This window comes from Canis lupus, chromosome 6, assembly GCF_048164855.1.
Source record: "Canis lupus baileyi chromosome 6, mCanLup2.hap1, whole genome shotgun sequence".
NCBI classification, from domain to species: domain Eukaryota; kingdom Metazoa; phylum Chordata; class Mammalia; order Carnivora; family Canidae; genus Canis; species Canis lupus.
In genome coordinates, this window is record NC_132843.1 from 34746213 (window position 1) to 34762928 (window position 16716).

Below are 16716 nucleotides of genomic sequence, written 5' to 3' on the forward strand. Positions count from 1 at the left end.
TATTGATATATAACATATGTTTCACACAGTTCACCCATTTAAAGTATACAATTTAAAAAGGTATACAATTAAACTTTATCATCTTCACAGGGTGGTGCAACCAATACTATAATCTTATTTATTTATTTATTCGTTTAAGAAGCAGAGTTTAGTGATTCATTCATCTGTTGCATGTAACACTCAGGGCTTATTACAGCAAGGGCCCTCCTTAATGCCTGAATCCATCTTAAATGAGGTTTCTTTTATTCATTTTCACATTTCCCCTTTTTGATCAAGGTCTTACTCAAAAGTACCACTGATCAAAAGCCAAGTTTTCTACATTTAGTGGTTTCATCCCTTGATGCTAGGAAGGACTTTTCCTGGTTGTTGTGTCCCAGGTCAAAGGGAAAATGTGCAGATTGGAGGCCATTTGAGTAACAAGGAAATATAGGAGGGAGACTTCTCAGGTGCTTCCCACCTATAGTCCATATCTATCAGAGTTGTAAACATTGGAGATTTTGAAGCAATGAGTTAGCATCACCCTATTAGGCATATCATTTATGCAGAGATTTGACAGGCAATAGCTACAACACTTAAAAATCATTATGCAAAACAGAATCAAAAGCAATATGAAAATACTGCTTGTACAATGGTTCTCAACTAGAGCCTACACCTGAAAGTAACCAGCTAAAGACATCAAAGGACCATGGATTGTTAAATTTGTTGTAGCCAATGTGCTTGTTCCCTAATCTTATGTAATTGGGTTTCTACTTCACTAGAGGAATTTATCTATGTGCAAAAGGTGGCATTGTCTATTGCACAAATTCCTCCTTATTCAGCAAGTAGGTAATCAAGGGCCATGCAATTGTTCAAAACTACTGTAATTAGTGAGTCAAGTGATTGTTGTTGGATTGACTGTGAAATCATCTAGCTTTCCTAATGTTGAGATAAATTTCTGACCATACATTTATTGGCATTCACACCAACCCAAGAGAGAAAGTTTCTATGGAGGCAAACCTGAAGTCATGGACACCTCTGTAAGTTCCTATTTAAGGTGGATGTGGAAGTTTAACGGTATGAACCAATGGGAGGCTTCTGATTTGTTATGGATGTTAACAGTGACAGTTAAATTTCCCAATAAACATTAACCTCCAATTCATCAGCTATTTTAACATTTATATGCCCATGGGAAATGTTGTCTGCTGCAGATGAAAATGAAACTAGATGGACAGCAGAGGATGCCAGCTAAGGTCTGGTTATTGATAGATTGGTTAACTGGAATTTCCCAATTGACCCTTTCAAGCCAGAGATCAGAGGAGTTGGGGTGACATTCTGTGAGAGACCCTCTTATTCTAAAGGAATTTTTTGCAAAAGTCTTACAGAGAGGTGTTATCCTTTTTGTATTGTCCTTGAGTGCAGGGAGACAGATTACACTTAGAGAAGGGGGGAAACCACAGGAGCAAAAATTGTATGATTAGCAAAGTTGGAAATATTTAGCTGATTTGATATGGTTATGATTGAGGAAAGGTTATAACATGGTAGAGGGACATCTGGCCATCATATCCTAATGCAATAGGTTACATCCATCAACTTACAGGTATAATCAACAGTGACATTTAGGATTAAGGAGAAATTGGTTACAGGTAAAACCAAGAGGTCTCCAACATTGTAAATAGATCAGAGTTTCTGATGGTAGCCCCAGCAGTTAGAAACGCTTCCTTTGCTTGCAATAAATTGTAAAATGTGGATAAGAACATTGTCTTTCCAAGAAAAAGAAGGAGAAAATAAGGTAAAAATCAGCAGCAAGAAAAAGTCATATATATCTTGTCCAGTCATCCTGGGAAATCTGTCTTCTCCAGCTGTTGTCTGCTTCAACTCGTGGAGCAGTGAATTTCCCAGTCACCATTAAGTTTAAGGGATAATTTTTTCTACTGGATTTTTTCTACAGAAGAAGCAGTACCTTCCTACTAAGGAAAGCTTCAATCCACTGAGGGGAAACCTGAAAACCATCCCCAAAACATATTTATATCCATGAGCTGAAAGTAGATGTATGGAATCCATTTCTCAAACTCAAGTGGTCCATCAGGCAATTCAACGTGACTTGGAGCAGAGCAGACAAGTTTTCCTGTATTTTGTTTTGGGTAGATGCAGCAAGAAAGTAGACACTTTTTGTGGTCATATTGATATTTCTCTACCAATATTCATTCACAAAGATTATTTTATGAGTAGACCAGTGATTCAATGCATTTATAGTAATCATTAATGGAAATTTCAAAATATCTGGCAGGGCTAGATTGTTATTTGGCCCAAACCAGAGTACTTTCTTTATATCAAACTGACAACTATTAGATTTTTAATGTTGTTTTTCCTTTTCTGGGGCCAATTGTTGGGCATCTCTAGTCAGGTTTTCTAGATTATCATTTGGGGGAACATCCCTTTGGACCATGACAGAGATTTGGTCTTGGTTCCTTTCAAAGCATCATTCTTGGCAAAAATATCACTAAGTTTGGATACCTTGAGTCTTTATGGAGTCAAGCTTGGAATATCCAGGGACCTTAGTAACAGCTAAAGTGGCTGATAGGATATATGGCATCTAACAGATTTTGGACATAAAAGCCATTTTTCGTTTTGTTTTCATTTCTTTTTCACTGGAAATAAGGAAGTCTTGCTATTTACAGAGCAATCCAAAATCATAAGTTACTTCAAAGTCTTACTCTCAGTATAAACATTTATGGTTTTGTTCTTAGCTGGAGTACAAGCCTGAGTGAGAGCATATACAAGCCTGTTGGGATGAGGTAACAAAAGGCAAAGGTGCAACCTCAACAATGTCATAAGAAGTTACAAAGCATACCCAGCATAATATCTGCAAATTTCACTCCTTAAATAAGAACCATTAATAAGCCATGATAAGGTGGTGTTATCCAAATAAGTTTCCTGTATGTCATCATGAGGAGTCAGTCAAAAGGTGATCTGTCCAAGCCAACAGGTATAAGGAGTATCATCCACAAAGTAGGGAAGAAGGTGACAGGGTTAATGTTATCACAGTGAAAAAGAGTTATATGAGGGGCAGTTAGCTGGAGGAGCTCATATAGAAGGTAAGGTGGCTGGCTAAAAGGTGTTGAGTATGAAAGAATTCAGTAAAACTTCTGCACAGGAGACAAAGATGGTTAAAGAAGACTCCATGACTCATTTATTGGTGACCTTAACCAATTGACAGTGGAAAGAAGGGCTCTAAAGCAAGGGGGAAAAGGTATCCTTTTGCCACAGGGTCTGGGTATTGGCTATAATACCCTATGGATTAATGATAGTCCTGATGTTTTTGGATGAGTACTTCAGGGGCATTTCCTTCTTTTTCACATACAAAAAGGAAAATGGGAAGTTGATCATTGGGATTTCCAAGGGCAGAGGGTTTTCTTAATATTCATTTAAGGCCACAAACGGTGGGCAGCCGGGTGGCTCAGTGGTTTAGCTCTGCCTTTAGCCCAGGGCGTGATCCCAGAGACCCGGGATCGAGTCCCACGTTGGGCTCCCTGCATGGAGCCTGCTTCTCCCTCTGCCTGTGTCTCTGCCTCTCTCTCTCTCTCTCTCTCTCTCTCTCTCTCCCTCTGTGTGTGTGTGTGTCTCTCATGAATAAATAAATAAAATATTTTTTTTAAAAAAGGCCACAAAGGCTAAAATTATCCTGGTCTTCCCAAATATAAAGTCAGGTTTCTTGTGTTTTAAGTAAATATATAGGGGTTGGGCCATAAGAGACATTTGGAATCCAATTTCAGCAGTAGCTGCTAGCCTGAGAAAAGCTTGTAATTGACACTTAGTTTGGGTTTGGGGAAGTGGAGAATGCCATGGAGCCTATCTGGGTCTAAACGTAGCTCTAGAGATTTTTCAGGATTATCCCAACTGGCAGTCTGCATTCAGTGCTGCCTTTGATGATCTTCACTGATAAGTATGTGAACTAGCTGTAGCTGATCTGTCAGAGAAAGGTTAATGACTATATTAAATTTCTCAGCAAATCTGTAGGAATCTTTGATTATTTGGGGGAAATAGTTATCTATGGCTCCTTGTTCAGCTTTAGTCCAGGATATATAAGAAATTAGGGGATTAATATTTGGATCCTCAAAGGGGCAGACTTTAAAGTGGCAGATTTTAAGAGGTACACAGGAGGAGAAAGTAGGGAGAAATTCAGGGAAAGGGGGAGTTTAGTGAAAGTTAAAATGAAGAAGCAGAGGGTATAGAGGAATTGGATCAACACAGAAGACAAAGAGGAAGATGGTGCCTGGGTGAAGCATTGGCACTAGATGGTTGCCACACATCTGGAGAAGTGAAGACAAAGCAGACAGAAAAAATTAGCAAGATAGCATCTGAGAAAAAGAGCATAGAGGAGAGAAGAAAGGGGGCTTAGCAGCTTTATAATTTTCTTTCAATTGTTTACTTCGGTTAATTTAGAAATGGCATTTTTGTAAAGAGGTAGTTTTAGAATTAAACAAATTTTAGAGCAGCAGCTTTCTAATATAGTTCTGAGAAGGGCAAGTGAGGTTAAAATTCCCCATAATGACAATTGGAATTCTAAATTATTTTTTATTGAGTTGGTCTACTTAGTTAAAAATATGCATGAGGAGGGAACACAGTTTTTAAAAACAAAACTAACCAGAATTCTGGAAGGAGGGCACTCCTGAGAGAATTTAGAGGATTAGGATTCTATAAACTCAGTTACAGCTCAGAAAAACAAACGACTTCTTGCCAAAGGATGATGCCTTCACAAAAGATAAAAACAGATCCCAATAATTCATTTTTGCTTTTGTTCCCCTTGTCTTCATAGATGCATCTTGCAAGAAGTTGCTGTGGCCAAGTTCAAAAAGGGTGTTGCCTGTGTTCTCCTCTGGGATTTTGATGGAATCTTGTCTCACATTTAGATCTTTCACCCATTTTGAGTGTATCTTTGTGTATGGTGTAAAAGAATGGTCTAGTTTCATTCTTCTGCATGTGGCTATCCAATTTTCCCAGCACCATTTACTAAAGAGACTGTCCTTTTTCCAGTGAGGAGTCTTTCCTGCTTTGTCAAATATTAGTTGACCATAGACTTGAGGGCCCATTTCTGGGTTCTCAATTCTGTTCCATTGATCTTTGTGTCTGTTTTTGTGCCAATACCACACTGTCTTGATGATTACAGCTTTGTAGTAGAACCTGAAATCTGGCATTGTGATGCCCCCAGCTATGGTTTTCTTTTTTAATATTCCTCTGGCTATTCGGGGTCTTTTCTCATTCCACACAAATCTTAAGATGATTTGTTCCAACTCTCTGAAGAAAGTCCATGGTATTTTGATAGGGATTGCATTAAATGTGTTAAGTTGCCCTGAGTAGCATTGACATTTTCACAATAATTCTTCTAATCCATGGGCATGGAGTATTTTTCCATCTGTTTGTGTTTTCCTCAATTTCTTTCAGAAGTGTTCTGTTGTTTTTAGGGTATGGATCCTTTACCTCTTTGGTTAAGTTTATTCCTAGGTATCTTATGATTTTGGGTGCAATTGCAAATGGGATTGATTCCTTAATTTCTCTTTCTTCAGTCTCATTGTTAGTATATAGAAATGCCACTGATTTCTGGGCATTGATTTTGTATCCTGCCACACTACCGAATTGCTGCATGAGTTCTAGCAATCTTGGGGTGGAGTCTTTTGGGTTTTCTATGTACAGTATCATGTCATCTGTGAAGAGGGAGAGTTTGACTTCTTTGCCAATTTGAATGGCTTTTTCTTGTTGTCTGATTGCTGAGGCTAGGACTTCCAGTACTGTGTTGAAGAGCAGTGGTGAGAGTAGACATCCCTGTCTTGTTCCTGATCTTAGGGGAAAGACTCCAGTGTTTCCCCATTGAGAATGATATTTGCTGTGGGCTTTTCGTAGATGGCTTTTAAGATGCTGAGGAATGTTCCCTCTATCCCTACACTCTGAAGAGTTTTGATCAGGAATGGATGCTGCATTTTGTCAAATGCTTTCTCGAAATGCATCTATTGAGAGGATCATGTGGTTCTTGTTTTTTTCTCTTGTTGATATTGATCTATCTTAAGATAAAAACTTCTGCATATCAAAAACAGTCAACTAAACTAAAAGACAACCTACAGAATGGGAGAAGATATTTGCAAATGACCTATCAGATGAAGGGCTAGTATCCAAGATCCATAAAGAACTTATTAAACTCAACATCCAAGAAACAAATAATCCAATCATGAAATGGGCAAAAGACGTGAACAGAAATTTCAGAGGAAGACACAGACATGGCCAACAAGCAGTTGAGCAAATGCTCCGCATCACTTGCCATCAGGGAAATACAAATCAAAACCACAATGAGATACCACCTCACACCAGTGAGAATGGTGAAATTAACAAGACAGGAAACAACAAATGTTGGAGAGGAAGTGGAGAAAGGGGAACCCTCTTGCACTGCTGGTTGGAATGTGAACTGGTGCAGCCACTCTGGAAAACTGTGTGGAGGTTCCTCAAAGAGTTAAAAATAGACCTGCCCTATGACCCAGCAATTGCACTGCTGGGGATTTACCCCAAAGGTACAGATGCAGTGAAATGCCGGAACACCTGTACCCCAATGTTTATAGGAGCAATGTCCACAATAGCCAAACTGTGGAAGGAGCCTCGGTGTCCATCGAAAGATGAGTGGATAAAGAAGATGTGGTCTATGTATACAATGGAATATTACTCAGCCATCGGAAACAACAAATACCATTTGCTTCGCTGTGGATGGAACTGGAGGGTATTATGCTGAGAGAAATAAATCAGTTGGAGAAGAACAAACATTATATATGGTCTCATTCATTTAGAGAATATAAAAAATAGTGAAAGGGATTAAAGGGGAAAGGAGAGAAAAATGAGTGGGGAAATATCAGTGATGGAGACAGAACATGAGAGACTCCTAACTCTGGGAAATGAACAAGGGGTAGTGGAAAGGGAGGTGGGTGGGGGGGTTGGGGTGACTGGGTGATGGGCACTGAGGGGGGCACTTGACGGGGTGAGCACTGGGTGATATGTTATATGTTGGCAAATTGAATTCCAACAAAAAAATTAATAAATAAAGTTAGAGTTCAACCAAAGGAAGGGAGCTTGAATCTGAGAGGAGATTTACCGAACTGAAAGATGATGCACAGAAGTGGAGAACACAGAGGGTTGAGGATTCCAGGGGTGGCTGGTTCTCAGGGGTTTGTGGACTTTGGATTTCATTTACAACACCATGTAATATCAAGCTTAACAATACCCAGTTAGCTTACTAACAAAAGGATTTTATTTAGGAACCATAGAAGTTTTGAAATTCAGGACATGAAAACTATGGTGAATCACAGACAAGCCTGGAACACAAGAGGAGGGGGCTTGCTTCTGTAGAGGAAAGGAGCAAGTTTTTGAATGAGGCTTTTTTGGAAGGAAAGTTCACTGAAAGAGGTGATGAAAGTTGAAAAGGTGAAAGTTGAAAGTTCATTGAAAGAGGTGATGAATGAAAGTTCATTGAAAGAGGCTCTAGGTAATGACAGGCAGCTTCTCATTGGGTGAACTGTGGCAGTTCTCATTGCTTGGGTTGTTGCTGGGTAAGGACATAATCTTCCTTCTTTCTATTGGAGTTCAGAAAAGAAAGCTTCTTCCTGTTAGAGAGGCAAGGTATACTTCTTCCTACTAGGGTTGCAAGTGGAGGTGTATGGTAATGGGTGAGAGCGTCCCCCTTCAAGGCTTTCTGACTCCATTTTAAATGAGTTTTTCTTTACTCATTTTTACACTTATTAGTTAATCTGTACATATAATTTTATTTTTTCTCTTTAAATATGTACGCCTTTTATTGTTTGCTTTATTCCATTGGCTAAGGTTTCTTGTGCAATTCTCAATAGTTGTGGTGAGGGTAAAATGCCTTGCCTTTTACCAGACTTAGATGGAACTCAGGCCCCCCTCATCAAGTTTGAAGTTAGCTGTAAGTTTTTGATGGATGACTTCTATTCACTTCAGAATTTTTCAATTCCTAGTATTCTGAGAGTTTTAATGATGAATAGATGTTGAATTTTGTCAAAAGTTTTATTCTGCATCTATTGAAATAATCATGTCTTCTTTAGTTTACTGATACATTGAATTATTTTAAAAATATTGGTTCAACCTTACATTCCTAGATAAAATCGCAGAGTCCTATATTTTTACTTTTATGTATTAAATAATTTATGTAATATCAAGTTGAAGTTGTGAGAATCTGTGTTCTTGAGGAATATTGAATTCTAGTTTAAATTTTTCTTTTTTTTAAAGATTTTATTTATTATTTATTTGAGAGAGCAAGCGAGAGAACAAGAGCACATGCAGAGGGAGTAGCAGGCTCCCACCGAGCAGGGAGCTTGATACAGGACTCGATCCCAGGACCCTGGGATTATGACCTGAGCCAAAGGCAGATACTCAACCAACTCTGCCACCCAGGTGCCCCTAAATTTCTTATATATTTTTATAGTTTTGATAACAATGGAATACTTTCCTCCTAAGATGAGTTGGCATGTATTCCCTCCTCTTCTAATTTGTGAAAGTTTATGTGGAATTAACATTGTTCCATCTTTAAATATCTAGTCCAATTTACCAAGAAAGCCATCTGGACCTTGAATGTTCTTTTTTTATTTCTTTGCCTTCTTCCTATCCTTCTTCCTCTTCCTGCTGATCCTTTCTTTCTCTTTAAATTGAAGTATAGCTGACATACAATGTTACATTAGTTCAGGTGTACAATACAGTGACTCAAGTTTATGTGTTATCCCTATGCTCACCATGAATGCAGCGACCATCTGTCATCTTATGATGCTATTATATTCCCTATGCTGTGCCTTTACCCTATGACTTATTCATTTCATATCTAGAAGCCAGTATCTCCCGCTCCCCTGAACCCATTCATTCCCCCATCCCCTCACCCTCTTCCCCTCTGATAGCCACCAGTTTGTCCTCTGACTTTATGACTCTGTTTTTGCATTTTGTTTGTCTTTACCTTTTTAGATTCCACGTAAGTGAAATCATGTTATTTGTCTTTCTCTGATTTATTTTACTTAGCATAATATCTTCTAGGTCCATCCATGTTGTCATTAAGTGGCAAGATCTCATTCTTTTTTAGCTGAGAAAAAAAAAATATACACCCACAGGAATATTAATTTATAAATATAGATAAATATATATGCCTTCCATCTTTACTCATTTATCTGTCAATGGACACTTGGATTGTTTCCATATCTTGGCTGTTGTAAATAATGCTACAATAAGCATAGAGGAACATACATATTCTCAAATTAGTGTTTTCATTTTCTATGGGTAAATACCCAATAGTGGAATTACTAGATCGTGTGCTATTTCAATTTTTAATTTTTTAAGGTTTTTATTTAAATTATAGTTGGCTAACATACAGTGTAATATTAATTTCAGGTGTACCTCCATACTATTTTCCACAATGGCTGTACAAATTTATGCCTCTACCTACGCTGCATGAGGGTTCCTTTTTCTCCACGTCCACACCAATAATTGTTACTCCTTGTCTTTTTTATTCTAGTTATTTGAGCGGTGTCAGGTAAAATATCACTGTGGTCTTGATTTGCATTTCTCTAATGAATATGTTTCACATGTATATTGGTCATCTGTATGCTATCTTTAGAAAAACAATGCTCTTATAGGTCCTCTGCCCATTTTTTCTTTGGATTAGTTGTGGTTTAGGGATGCTGAGTTGTACGCGTTCTTCATATATTTTGGGAAATAACCAAACTTTGGATATATTGTTTGAAACTATCTTCTTCTATTCAGGTTACCTTTTCAGTTTTTTTGATGGTTTTCTTTGCTGTGCAAATTTTACTATTTACTATTTTACTATAGTCACAACAAATTATTTTTGCTTTTGTTTCCCTTGTCTGAGGAGATATATCTAGAAAAAATGTTACTAATGTTGAAGTAAAAAAAATACTGCCTATGTTTTCTTCTATGAGTTTTATTATTTCAGATCTCACATTTAGGTCTTAAATCCATTTTGAGTTTATTTAGTGTATGGTGTAAGAAAGTGGTCCAGTTTCATTCTTTTGCATGTAGCTGCCAATTTTCCCAGAACAATTTACTGAAAATACAGTGGTTTCCCTATTGTACATTCTTGCCTTCTTTATTATAGATTAATTGACTATATATTCATGGGTTTATTGCTGGGCTCTTTATCCTGTTCTATTTATCTGTCTATTTTTGATCAGTACTATACTGTTTGGCTACTACAGCTTTGTAGTATAACTTGAAATCTGGAATTGTGATAGTGCCGGTTTTGTTCTTCTTTAAGATTGCTTTGACTATTCAGGGTCTTCTGTGGTTCGATACAAATTTTATGATTTTATGATTTGTTCTAGTTCTGTGAAAAATGATGCTGGCATGTTAATAAGGATTACATGGAACATATAGACTGTTTTGGGTCATATAGAGATTTAGAATATATATATAAAGGATTGGATGAATTTATATATATATATGTATATATATATGTAATATACATAATATACATATATATATATGTAAATTCATCCAATCCATAAGCATAGAATATCTTTCCATTTGTATCATCTTCAATTTCTTTCATCAGTGTTTCATAGTTTTTACCATTTAGGTCTTTAGTCTCCTTGGTTAAGTTTATTCCTAGATATTTTATTCTTTTTGGTGCAATTATAAATGGTATTGCTTTTCTCTTCTTTTTCTTTTTATTTAAATTCAAGTTAGTTGGTATATAGTATGATATTGGTTTCATGAGTAGAATTTAGTGGTTCATCACTTAAATTTATCACCCAGTGTTCATCCCAACAAATGCTCTCCTTAATGCTCATCACCTATTATTTTAGTCTATGTCCCATCCAGCAAGCCTGTTTTTCTCTATAGTTAAGAGTCTCTTATGATATACCTCCCTCTGTTTTTAACTTATTTTTCCTTCCCTTCCCCTATATTCATGTATTTTGTTTCTTAAATTCCACATATGAGTGAAATCATATGACATTTGGCTTTAGCTGACTGATTTATTTCACTTAGCATAAAACACTCTACTTCCTTTTTGGTGCAATTGTAAATAGGATTGTTTTTCTTAATTTCTCTTTCTGCTACTTATTACTGTATGGAAACACAATCAAACTCTGTGTTAATTCTGTATCTTCCAACTGTACTGAATTATTTCTAGTATTTTTGTGGCATCTTTGGGTTTTTATTTTTTTATTTTTTTTTTATTTTTTTTATCTTTGGGTTTTTATATGTATAGTATATATCTATGAATATCAACAGTTTTGTTTTTTCCTTACCAATATGGATGACTTTTATTTCTTTTTCTTTTCTAATTGCTGTAGCTAGAACTTCTAGTACTGTGTTGAATACAAGTGGTGAGATTAGACATCCTTGTTTTGTTCCTGATTATAGAAAAAAAGCTTTCAGCTTTTCACCACTGAATATGATGTTAGTTGTGGGTTTTTCATGTATGTCCTTTATTATATTGAAGTATATTCCTGCTAAACCCACTATGTTGGGAGTTCTTATCATGAACAAATTTTTAATTTTGTCAGATGCTTTTTCTGCATCTACTGAGATGATCATATAATTTTTATCCTTCCCTCTTTTAATGTGGTGTATCACATGGATTGATTTTCAAATATTAAATCATCCTTCCATCTCTGGGTAAGTCCCACTGGCTCATGGAATAATCGTTTTAATGTATTGTTGGATTTGGTATCCTAATAATTTGTTGAGGATTTTTATACCGATCAGAGAAATTGATCTGTAGTTTCTTTTTCTGTGGTGCCATTATCTGGTTTTGATATCAGAGTAATACTAGCCTCTTAGAATATATTGGGAAGCTTTGCTGCTGCTGCTTCTTTTATAGTTTGAGAAGAATAGGTATTGAGTCTTCTTAAAATGTTTGGTAGAATTCATTTATGAAACCATCTGGTTCTGGACTTTTGTTTATTGGAAGTTCTTTCACTACTAATTCAATTTTGTTAGTAATTAGTCTGTTCAGATGTTCTATTTCTGATTCCATTTTAGAGGATGATATGTTTCTAGGGTATCATCCATTACTTCTAGTTTTTCCAATTTGTTGGCATTTAATTTTTCATAATAGTGTTTTATAATCCTATATATTTCTGTTTTATAAGTTAAATTTTTCTCTTTTATTTCTGGTTTTGATTCCTCCTTTTTTCCTGATGAGTCAAGCTAAAATTTTATTAATTTTGTTTACTTTTTCAAAGAACTAGCTCTTGGTTTCACTGATCTTTTCTGTTGTTTTTATTATCTCTATTTCATTTAATAGTATCATTACTTATTATTTATTTCCTTCCTCCTACTTACCTTGGACTTTGTTCTTTTGTCTAGTTCCTTTAGGTATAAAGTTAGAATATTTATTTGAGATATTTCTTTTTTCTAATTTATATATTGATATAAATTTTCCTATTAGAACTTCTTTTGCTATGTCCCCCAAAGTTTGGACCATTATGTTCTCATTTGCATTCATCTCCATATTTTATTTTTAAATTCCTTCTTTGATTTCTTTGTTGACTCATTGTTCAGTAGAGTTTGAGTGTTTTTTTAAAAATTATTTTAAATTTTAAACTATGAATCCAATTTTCTTATTTGATATCAGATTGTTGAAGTTATATATTTCATCTAGTATAAGCAGTGATTGTGCAAACATTTTCATAGTAGGGCAGTTTGTAATAATCCAAAAACTAAAGAAAACTCAAATATCCATCAGAAGTAATATGGATACATAAGTTGTGCCATAATCATATGAAGGGATACTATATGATAGAACAAATATGCTATTGCCATAGAAGCAACATGTCTGAATATCCCAAACATAACACTGACTAAAAGACAAACACAGAAGAGTATATCTGCATTATTCTATTTATATTAGGTTTAAAACTGACAACACTAATTTATGCTGTTAAATATCAGGATATTTTTCTGGGGAAGGAATTGACTGTGAGAGGGCATAAAGAATGCTTCTGGGATCTAGTAGTATATTTCTTCATCTGTTTTCTGGTTACAGAAATGTCCTCAATTTTTGAAAATCATTTAATTTACACTTTGAGAAATCACCTCTATATAATTTAGTTTTTAATAATTGTAAAATATATATATTTTAAAAATTTTATTTATTTATTCATGAGAGACACACAGAGAGGTAGAGACATAAGCAGAGGAAAAAGCAGACTTCTTCCAGGGAACCTGATGTGGGACTCGATGCCAGGACTCCAGGATCACAACCTGAGCTGAAGGCAGATGTTCAACCACTGAGCCACCCAGGTGCCCCTGTAAAATATATTTTTAAAAAAGCTTATTTCCATGTGTGTATGAGATACCTTTCAGGCATTCCAAAAAGTTGCTGAATAAAAGTTGAGAGTATGATTGAGGAAGAACTCCCAGTGTTCATAATTACAGAACATGAACTCATTGTATACATTGACTGAGATGGCCTAGGAAAATAATTTATACAGAATTTTAAACAAATTAATTTTTAATCATTTAATCAATTTGCTGTATTATTTATCATCTCTCTCTCCCCCTCCCTCCCTCCCTCTTTCTCCTGTGCATGTGTGTGATATTTTTTTTCTTCCACCCCTATTAAATGTCCAGAAACTTAAATTCATACTGTTATAGCATTACCTGATCTACCAATCAAAAAATTCTATCCAACTGTTTTAACTAGTAACGAAACAAGTTTGGGATAGAAAAACTCATACTAATCACTACTCCTTTCCTAACTAACCTTCCTAACATGAATCTGTTAAGAAATTTAGCCCTAAGTTAGGCCAGGACTTTTATTTATCTGTTCCTTGTTGTTCTACAGTTTGTATTTACAGAATCCAGTAATTTGTCCTGCGTACATTTTTGGTATATGGATATTTTGGCCCCTATATCATTTTCTGATACCAATTTTAATTTCTATCATTAATTAGGGATCTTTAATCATGTTTTTATAACTGCAATTTTGAATTATTTTTGTACATTATAATTTAACTCATTTGTTCTGGAAAACTGAAATTATCTGATGTTACTAAGTAACTTACTCTTCTTGATTTTTAAGTCAGTAGTTAACATCTTTATTTTACTTTATCTAATTAAAAGAGCTTCTTCCTTGAGTGAGACTACAGAAACAGATAAAGTTGAAAGATGATAATTATTCTGGTATTTATTAACATGACACCATCTCTTGCTAAGCAGTAGACTTTCTCTTTTATGTGGTCTTTATTCTATTTAGAAATTTGAGTGCTTTTAAAAAAATTACCCTTGGTATTTTTAGAAACCCAAATTCATTTCAGTTTTTTATCTTTATGACAATTTACTACCATTTTATGTCATTCTTTTGTGTCTTTTGTATATGTTGCTTTTATTTTTAAGATACCTCTAGGTGATCATAAAATTGTACGTAAGAGGCAATAGTGTTTATAAAAAAAAAGCTTTTTCAAGAGCAAGAGGTATAGTTAGGAGACTTGGCTTTGCAACTCAATGACCTTGATTTAATCCCTTAATTTCCTTGAGACTCAATTACTTAATTGATTAGTAGTGAATTTTAAATATATATGTCAAATGTCAGCATCATTTAATGAACAAATCTATATGTAATGTAAACCATCATACACTATATATGCTAATACAACATATAGTGTGTATAATATATAAATTGTGCATACTTTATAAGAATAATTTATATTTAATAACATACTAATTATTAAATTGAAATCATGTTGTCAGTTTCCCCCTTTTATACCCTCTTTCAGAGACCATGCTTTCTGAAATACTTGGAAATCTCTTTGACTAGTGTCTATGATTTAGGTTTTCTATAATCAGACTTCCTAGATTATTATAAACTTTTTTTTAAAATTTTTATTTATTTATGATAGTCACACAGAGAGAGAGAGAGAGAGAGAGAGAGAGAGAGGCGGAGACATAGGCAGAGGGAGAAGCAGGCTCCATGCACCAGGAGCCCGATATGGGATTCGATCCCGGGTCTCCAGGATCGCGCCCTGGGCGAAAGGCAGGCGCTAAACCGCTGCGCCACCCAGGGATCCCGATTATTATAAACTTTGAGATGACATGGGCACTTTCTCCCTGGGTGCCTGTCACTTCTGTTTCATTAACCATTTCTTCCTCACTAGTGAAAATTAATTTCAGAGTAGCGATTGTTCTCATTGACTCTTTAGCCTCCTGATTGCTGAAATTGTCAGGAAGGAAAGTCTAGAATGTATCAGATTTTTCTTTTAGCAGAGAATACCAACAGTCCTTGGGATAAGTAAGTCCCCTACTGCCACTCACTACTGTTATCTGTCCTGTACCACACATCTTTTCAGAATGATAACCTACTGCCTTCGTGGCATGGAGTCTACTTCTAGAGTGTAGTTATTTGTATTCTCTTCTTTCACACTATCTTGATCCTCTCCTCTAAGAAAAAAATTAATTTTCTATTTACACATTCCCCTTAATTATCCCACTCTATTTTTGTTAAGCTTGTTTCTTTTCCGTATTTTAGGCCCACCCACAAATATTACCTAATTTTAAAAAGTTCATGAGATTGACTTTTCTTCCTTTTGCTAACAGGTTTATGAATGGAAGTTATTAACGATTTCCACACTAGTTTATTATCCACACTCTGTCCACATTTATGGAAAGAATGGAGTCTACCTAATCTGTGTTTTTAATACTATTGATCATCTACAATATTATGCTTGTTATTCTTGGTAATTCCTGCTCCTCTAGATAGTATCCATATAGTATGTACAGAGATATACTATACTCTGTATTTTTCTTCCTGCAACTTCATCCTCAGTTGCTGATTAAAAAAAAAAAAATGGCTTTCTGCCAAACTCACCTTCTTAATCTTCATAAATTGCCTTCTACTCTTTTTTCATATGTCCATTTTTCTCATTTCATAAATAATCCAGAATTACTTCTTTGTAGCAATTTACCCTAAGTTCCTTCTCTTTATAAACAATGACCTGTAAGTGGAAAAAAATGTTATATGCATTTCTGTTTCTTTTTTTTTTAATTGAACACCAATAAAAAAGAAATTTGTTTCTTATTTATAACTCCAAAGTTGTTAGACTAGCATTTCAGAGTATAATCAGTGGATTACAAATATCATGAAAAGCAGTACTCAGAAATTAGGTCTTATGCAATCTTTTTTTGACATTTAAAAGAAATTTTAATCCCAGTATAGTTAACACACTATTCTATTAGTTTCAGTTGTACAACATAGTCATTCAGAAATTCTATACATTACTCAGTGTTCATCCTGATAAGTATACCCTTAATCCCCTTCACCTATTTTGCCCATCCTCCGACCCATGTCCCCTCTGGTAACCATTTGTTTGTACTCTATAGTTGAGTCTGTTTCTTTGGTTTGTCTCTTTTTTTTTTTCTTTATTCATTTCTATTGTTTCTTAAATTCTACTATGAATGAACTTATACAGTATTTGTCTTTCTCCGGTTTATTTTGCTTAGAATTATGCTCTCTAAATCCATCCATGTCAATGCAAATAACAAGATTCCATTATTTTTTATGGCTGGATAATATTCCATTATGTGGAAGACAGATTAGAGGTTATCAGGATGAACATTGAATAATGTATAGCTATTTATAGTAGCCAAATTATGGAACCAGCCCAATTATCCATTGATTGATGAATAAAGAAGAGCTACTGTAAATAATGCTGCAATAAATATGGGGTACATATATCT

The 16716-nt window shown here is 35.1% G+C and overlaps 1 long non-coding RNA gene across 2 annotated transcripts in view; it reads right to left on the reverse strand.

Annotated features, from left to right (window-relative positions):
• Positions 1 to 16716, reverse strand: part of LOC140635202 (uncharacterized) — a 56684-nt gene that overhangs the window by 24140 nt on the left and 15828 nt on the right. Inside the window, exons 2-3 of one of the 2 annotated variants that reach the window (XR_012032571.1) lie at positions 15848 to 15974; positions 13152 to 13290 (exon numbers count right to left, since the gene is read on the reverse strand). This is a non-coding gene — a long non-coding RNA (uncharacterized lncRNA). Of the gene's footprint in view, positions 1 to 13151; positions 13291 to 15847; positions 15975 to 16716 lie in introns of those variants that run through there. The other variant, XR_012032570.1, reaches the window with a different exon arrangement.